This window comes from Spinacia oleracea, chromosome 5, assembly GCF_020520425.1.
Source record: "Spinacia oleracea cultivar Varoflay chromosome 5, BTI_SOV_V1, whole genome shotgun sequence".
Classification (NCBI taxonomy): domain Eukaryota; kingdom Viridiplantae; phylum Streptophyta; class Magnoliopsida; order Caryophyllales; family Amaranthaceae; genus Spinacia; species Spinacia oleracea.
The window spans coordinates 90,642,606-90,650,533 of record NC_079491.1 but is presented as its reverse complement, the minus strand read 5'-3'; the positions used below and the strand labels follow the sequence as shown (position 1 = coordinate 90,650,533).

Genomic DNA, 7,928 nt, shown 5'->3' with positions numbered 1-7,928 from the left:
AACCATAACTCATATGGAGTATTTTCAACAGCTTTAGACGGAGCTCTTTTATAGTGAGTGCAGCTGTATTTAGTGCAGGTCCCCAAAATTCTATTGGAAGTTCGGCCTGACCCATCATTGATCTAACCATGTCTAGCAAGGTTCTGTTCCTCCGTTCCGACACACCATTCCATTGCGGTGTTCTAGGAGGAGTCAATTCTGATAGAATTCCACATTCTTTCAGATGGTCATCAAATTCATAGCTCAGATATTCACCGCCTCTATCAGGCCGCAGTGCTTTAATCTTCTTGCCTAATTGATTCTCTACTTCACTCTGAAATTCCTTGAATTTGTCAAAGGATTCAGACTTATGCTTCATTAGGTAGACATAACCATATCTACTGAAGTCATCAGTGAAAGTGATAAAGTAGCTGAAACCACCTCTAGCATTTGTACTCATTGGTCCACATATATCTGTATGCATTAAACCCAATAGTTCAGTTTCTCTTTCTCCAACTTTAGAGAAAGGTTGCTTTGTCATTTTGCCAAGTAAACATGATTCGCACTTACCATAATCCTCTAAGTTAAATGGTTCTAGAATTCCTTCCTTTTGAAGTCTTTCCATGCGTTTTAAGTTAATATGGCCTAATCGACAATGCCACAGATAGGTGAGATCTGAATCATCCTTTTTGGCCTTTTTGGTATTTATGTTATAAACTTGTTTGTCGTGATCTAATAAATAAAGTCCATTGACTAATCTAGCAGATCCATAAAACATCTCTTTAAAATAAAACGAACAACTATTGTCTTTTATTAAAAAGGAAAATCCCTTAGCATCTAAGCAAGAAACAGAAATGATGTTTTTAGTAAGACTTGGAACATGGAAACACTCTTCCAGTTCCAAAACTAGCCCAGAGGGCAACGACAAATAATAAGTTCCTACAGCTAATGCAGCAATCCGTGCTCCATTTCCCACTCGTAGGTCGACTTCACCCTTGCTTAACCTTCTACTTCTTCTTAGTCCCTGTGGATTGGAACATAAGTGTGAGCCACAACCTGTATCTAATACCCAAGAAGTTGAATTAGCAAGTATACAGTCTATAACGAAAATACCTGAAGATGGAACGACTGTTCCGTTCTTCTGGTCTTCCTTTAGCTTTGGACATTCTCTTTAGTAATGGCCTATTCCATCACAATAAAGACAGCTTGATGTGGACTTGTCCTGCTTTGATTTAGCATTTCCCTTGGACTTTCTACCTTTCTTGAACGGTCTCCCTTTAGCCTTGAGTAAATCTTTGGCTTCACAGTCCAGTATTATCTCAACCTTTCTGACAAGGTGAACAAATTTTGCAACTGTTTCTTCTCTTGGTTCACTTAGGTATAGTTGCTTGAAGAGACTAAACCCATTGTGCAGTGAATTGAGCAAGATAGAGACTGCCATCCTTTCGCTTATTGGTGTTCCTAGCAGACTTAGGCGATCAAAATATGAAAGCATAAGATCCACATGGAACCTTAGTGGGACGCCTACCCTTTGTTTAGTGCGAAGGAGCTGAACATGTGTTTCTTGGACCTCCATCCTATAACACCTGTTGGAAGAACTAACCTTTAGACCAGACATTGATTCAATCAACTCATTGACGTTCAGGTCCCTGTCCTCCGTGCTTCCACGACAGATATCCCTCAGATTCTTGATGAGCGTAAAAGGTTCGTAAGCTACAAACCTTATAGCCCATTCATCAGGGATATTGTTCAGCATGAGACTCATAACCTTTTTGAGATCCGCATCCCAGGCGGCAAATCTTTCAGGGGTCATGTGTAATATCCCGAATTTTTGGATATTTTCTAATAAATTATTTTGATAAATTTAGATAATTTTACAATTAAAATAAAGTCTTTAATGAGTAAAACTACAAGTATATTTTCTGATTTAGTTTACAAAATTTCTGAAATTAGTCTCCTTGCTAAACCCTAATACCCTAGGTTATATATACTCACAAACCTCACAAAATAAAATTCACTACTATAATAAACTCTTGCCCTCTCGCACCTCTGCCGTCATCAAAGACATCTCTTAATTTCCTCCATCTCCTGGTAAGTTATCTCCCTCAACCTTGATTTTGGCACAAATTACCAATTCATCTCCCGCTTGTACTATGCAGGTGCATCTTTTGTTTCTCCTGTTGCAATTCACTCGCTGGCTAGTTTAAATAGAGCTGAGTTTGACCTTCCCCTCTTATTTTCATGTCGGTAATGCTCAAATTACTAGGATATGGATTCTTATCTACATTATGCCTTGTTTGACTAAATAAACTAATAATAATAAGTAAATAAAACCTTCTTGATTTCGTTAGGTTGGATGTAGCAGCAGCTTTTAGGCCATTGATTTCTTGCTAATGACCTGCTTGTTTTATTTTAATTGATCTCATGATTAAAAGGCACTAACTTGGTTTTATAAAAGAATTTTACTATCTATAGTGTTGTGGGCATATCAGTGAAATGGATTTTGGAGTAACCTCTACGAAGTACTAATTTGCGAGAGCTAGCATAGGTAGTATTCCTAACTAATGGATTAATATACTGATTAAGGATTGTTTTATTTATTTGTAGACGGGATTACTAGGTGGTTCTTCCGAATTAAGATTCCGTACCTTGAGAAATCAGGCGCGTTAAAGGTAATTTTCAATGTCCATTATCTTTAGGTCCCGTTAGGACAAATATTTTTAACGTATCTATGTGTTATTATGTGTTAGGGAGATTAGGTGTTGTATATGGGTTATGTGATTTGAGTTCGTGGGCATGTATAATGAGTGTTATTATGAAAATTATATTCGTATTACTATCATTATTTTACGAAATCAGCTACTTGGGGTATATTGTTCTACTAAGTGGAGTATCACGTCTAATAGAGTGGACATGAGTTGGATATGGTTAAAAAAAAGGGAATGATTATGAAATATAGGGTGTAAACCCTCGTGATTTGAGTTGTAATAATAATCGACTACAGTGATGTTATTATTGATGCACTACGATTCTGGTTGTGTGTCTATTTGTTCCATATGCTCAGACCTTATTAAAACAACAATAACGTAAAGTGTAATCTCCGAGGGAAAAGCCCGTAAGGGTTAGGAACAGGTTGCCCTACTAGATGTTGTTCTATCGGTGCATCATAGTGGAGACCCGGTAGACTTCTAGTAGGTTTTTATTATTCTGTATTAAACTTTCTGCTTAGTCTTCCTCCTAATTCTATTGGTGCGCGGTCGCGGAGACCCATAGTTAATTAGTGAGGGGTGTGCACACTAGAGACATTCTATACTCATCTTACTTTGGCCATTCTCAAGGGTTACGCGCGACCCTTAGCGTTCTCTTTCCCTCACTTAATTAATATTGATCTTATGTGATGAGTTTAATAATGGAGTCATTAAATTGGTACTTGTTGTTTATTTATTTATTTTATGTACTCAAAACGTTTTCAAACTAAAATTATTTATTTTACGGGATGGAGTCGGAATTACTCAGTTTATCTGATTTTTGGGAGTTTGTCTCTCTTGTCTCTTTTCTATTTATTTTTGCAGGTTGGTAAAGGTACTTGGCTATGAGTGAGGAGACGCTTAGAATAACCACCTAGTCAAGAGACAATTTCTATTTCAGTTTTAAGTTGGATTTTGTTATTCATTTTATGGGAATTGGTTGTAATATTTTTACGGGCCACCTTTTAGACCACTTAGTTAATTTTGACTTTAATAGTTTAAAATTGTTTTGTTGCTTTGAATTTATTTTCTAAGGAGAATAGATGTAGCAGTGACACTCCCAAGGTTTGGACGATGATTTTATGAAATAAAAACAGGGATTTGATTATATAAAAGGTCCAAATTTTGGTGGTGTTACATCATGTCTCTGGCATAGTAGCTTGGCATGGGATGTAACAGTACATACTCAAGTCCATTGAGTCTGACTATTTCAACTAGCTTAGTTTCCCATTCAAGAAAATTTGTTAGGTTCAACTTGACCATAAGCTCAGAACCCATGATGATGTTTTGATTGTTGTTTGCCATAGTTAAACTAAATAACCATTCATATTATCTCTTAATAAACATAAATTATATTATACATGCATAATTCAATATTTATTAAGCATTTTATTCGAGTTTTGTGTCTGACAGGTGTGAATAAAATGATTCCAAGATCCTAAAACCCATTGAAGAATTAAGCACACTATGTATTCTGACTCAATTCTAAAATATTTAGGTAAGAAAATCCTTTGCTAATAGTCTAGAAACTACTCTTGGTTGATAGGTACGTCTAAGAACTTATTAGGTAAACATATCTCATTTTCCACGACATAAAAGGATTCCTTACTTATATCTTTGAGTTTTACCAAAACTAACATGTACTACAATTATTTGTGTACCTTACCCCTTTAGAATCAACAAGTAACACCTCGCTATGGCGAAAAACTATTACTTTGATTGATGTAAAGGTTATCCAAGTAAGTGTTATTTTGGCATGACACCTTTTAACTCAATTTTTTAAGTTTGGAATTTAAGGCTCTTACTATGTTGGTTAGATTTTAAGTGAACTAAAATCCTTAATCATGCAACATAATCAAGCTTCAATCTCATGCATATTTAAGACATATTTAAAATCAATAAATAACTTAAAGCATGCATAAGATAAATGTGATCTAGTATGGCCCGACTTCATCTTGAAGCTTCAACTTCAAAGTCCGTCTTGAAAATGGTTGGAAACTTCGTCTTGAATTTCACCGTGGGAGGCTCCATTTTCTTCAAACAGGATCATCTATAATTAAACTAATTACAACTATTTGATGGTACGCAGACCATATTTGAATTGAAAAACAAATTTGGTGCATTAGACCAATTACATTCAAATTAATGGTACGCATACCATATTTTCTATTCTATTTGGGCCATACCAGTCACTTCATAACCTGCAAAACAGTACATATACAATATATACCATTCACCCATTCATTATCATGAATGGCCCAAATAGCTGGTTAGTAAAAACACATTGTATGCATCACATAAATATTTGCAGCAATTAATCAAGGGCACCAATAATCTACAAATTATTCAGTCCTTATTAATTCTAATCAAGTTGTTTAACCTTAAAGGGTTTGTAAACCTAATCAAGAGTTTATGACTAAAATTGCTCCCACTTAAACCAATAACTTTATATGCTTTACTAATTTTAAACATAAAAATGTATTTCTAGTCTAACGGGAAACATACAACTTTAATTAAAATTTAAAGCTCATATAAAATTATAATTGAATCCATTTATTTAATTTATTTTTCAGTTGAATTTAATGAATTTAAATTAATTCAAGGTTTAATTTTAGTAAAATAATTAGTATAAATGAAATTTATAATAATTATAATATTCAAAATTAAAATCCGAGAAAACAATTTAAATTATTAATTTTAAAATTAATTAAAATTATTTCCGAACTGAAAATTTCAAAATTAAAACGAAACGCATCAATAGTTTGCAAGACGAGGCACTTGGGCTTGCGCCCAAGCCCCATCAAGTTACGAGGCCCATGCCCCGCGCCATTGATCGTAGCACACGACCCGCATAGCCATACGCACACACGCCCCATGCCACGCACACACGCAGCCTTGCGGGCTACGTTGCGCGCAGCTTCGTGTTGCGTCGTGGCTGCTGCCCCTGGGCGAGCTTCGTGCGTCGTGGCGCAGCGCACTGCTGCCGACACGCATCGTGCTCGTGCTGTGTGCCCATGCCCTCGCCCATCGCCCTGCACGCACGCCTAAGCGCAGGGCCTTGCGTGCCGCATAGCTCGTTGCTCGCTGCATTTGTACCACACGGGCGACGAGCTCCCTTGCTCGTCGTCGCGTGCCCGCACTATACAACACCCTTAAGGGTAACACGTAGCTTCCATTGCTTTGTGCGTGCAACATTTATGGGCGTTTTCATAAAAATTTAAAAAATTTAATTTAAAATTAATGACAAATTAATAAATCATATTAATTTCATAATTTTAGGGAGAAAAATCGAAAATTTGTTAATTAATTAATTTCCGATTAACATGGATTCAAATCTAGGTCATAAAAATTAAAAATTTAACATAAATTAACAATTTTTGTGGTGGATTTTAATCATGGATACCTAATTAAATTATTAATTAATTATGAAAAACAAATCAATTCTAAATTATTCGAATTTCAACAAATTAATCATAATTACAAATTAGGTTGTATAATTAACAAGTCTAGGCATTCATAATTGTTAAACATATACTGTAGGTTAATCAAAAGCTCAAGATTTATCAACAAGAATCGCAAATATTCAATTCAACATCTTAAATTTACAAACTTTTGCGTTCGAAAAAATTAAACCTCCGAAAAGTCATAGTTAGGCTTCGAATTTGGGAATTCTGGGTTCAAAATATTCTTAGCAGCAGTCCAATGTGCCTCTCCTGGGTCTGACTGGTATCTGCTCGTAGCACTGAGTGCGTACGCAACATCCGGGCGTGTACATATCATAACATACATTATTGAACCAATGAATGATGCATATGGAATCCCATTCATTCGTCTACGCTCATCCAGTGTTTTTGGGCACTGAGTCTTGCTTAGAGTCATTCCATGAGACATGGGTAGGTAGCCTCGCTTGGAGTCAGCCATATTGAACTTTTCAAGCACCTTATTGATATAAGTGCTTTGACTAAGTCCAATCATCCTTTTAGATCTATCTCTGTAGATCTTGATGCCCAATATGTACTGTGCTTCTCTTAGATCCTTCATTGAAAAACATTTCCAAGCCAAATCTTGACAGAGTTCAACATAGGAATGTCATTTCCGATAAGTAATATGTCGTCGACATATAATACTAGAAAAGCAGTTTTTCTCCCACTGACTTTCTTCTGTATATACACAAGATTTGTCTGCGTTCTTGACGAAGCCAAATTCACTGACTGCTTTATCAAAACGTATATTCCAGCACCTTGATGCTTGTTTCAATCTATAAATGTATTTCTTAAGCTTGCATACCTTTTTAGCATTCTTTGGATCCTCAAAACGCTCAGGTTGTGTCATAAATACTGTTTCTGTTAAAATGCCGTTTAAGAAAGCGGTTTTGACATCCATGTGCCATATTTCATAATCGTAATATGCAGCGATTTCTAACATTATCCGAATAGACTTTAGTATTGCAACTGGTGAAAAGGTTTCATCATAATCCACACCGTGGACTTGCCTGTATCCTTTTGCAACCAATCTAGCTTTGAAAACTTCTAGTTTCCCATCCTTGTCCTTTTTCAGTTTGAAAACCCATTTGCTTCCTATGGCTTGGTAACCATCTTGCAAATCGACCAAATCCCAAACTTGGTTTTCAGACATGGAGTCTAATTCAGATAGCATGGCTTCTTTCCAGTGCTTGGAGCCAGGGCTCGCCATAGCTTGTTTGTAAGTCGCAGGTTCATCACTTTCCAGCAATAGAATTTCATGGCTCTTATTCGTCAAAATACCTATGTATCTTTCTGGTTGAACCTATATCTCTGCGATCTACGTGGGGTTACATTACTAGTTGGTTCTTGATTCTCACTAGATACTTCTAAAGATCTCTGAGTTTCAACCTGAATGTCATCATGAGCATGCTCTAGAGTTTGTTGTTCGACTCGATTTTTCTCCCACTTGTCATTTAGGAAATGTGATCTCTTTCCAAAAAGATACCATCTCGAGCAACAAACACCTTGTTCTCAGATGTATTGTAGAATTAATACCCCTTTGTTTCCTTTAGGTAGCCCACAAGGATACATTTGTTAGACTTCGGTTGAAGTTTATCTGTAATTAATCGTTTGACGTATACTTCACAACCCCAAATCTTAAGAAAAGACAAATTTGGAGGATTTTCAAACCATAACTCATATGGAGTCATTTCAACAGCTTTAGACGGAGCTTTATTTA

At 36.0% G+C, this 7,928-nt stretch overlaps 1 long non-coding RNA gene across 3 annotated transcripts; it reads left to right on the top strand.

Annotated features, from left to right (window-relative positions):
• The first annotated feature begins 1,502 nt into the window (after positions 1–1,502).
• Positions 1,503–3,820, top strand: LOC130461265 (uncharacterized). Of its 3 annotated transcripts, XR_008921695.1 has the most exons (4): positions 1,503–2,070; positions 2,139–2,226; positions 2,587–2,651; positions 3,552–3,820. It is a non-coding gene; the product is annotated as an uncharacterized lncRNA (long non-coding RNA). The 3 variants fall into 3 exon arrangements; XR_008921694.1 differs by lacking the exon at positions 2,139–2,226; XR_008921693.1 differs by having other exon boundaries at positions 1,503–2,226.
• Positions 3,821–7,928: the final 4,108 nt, after the last annotated feature.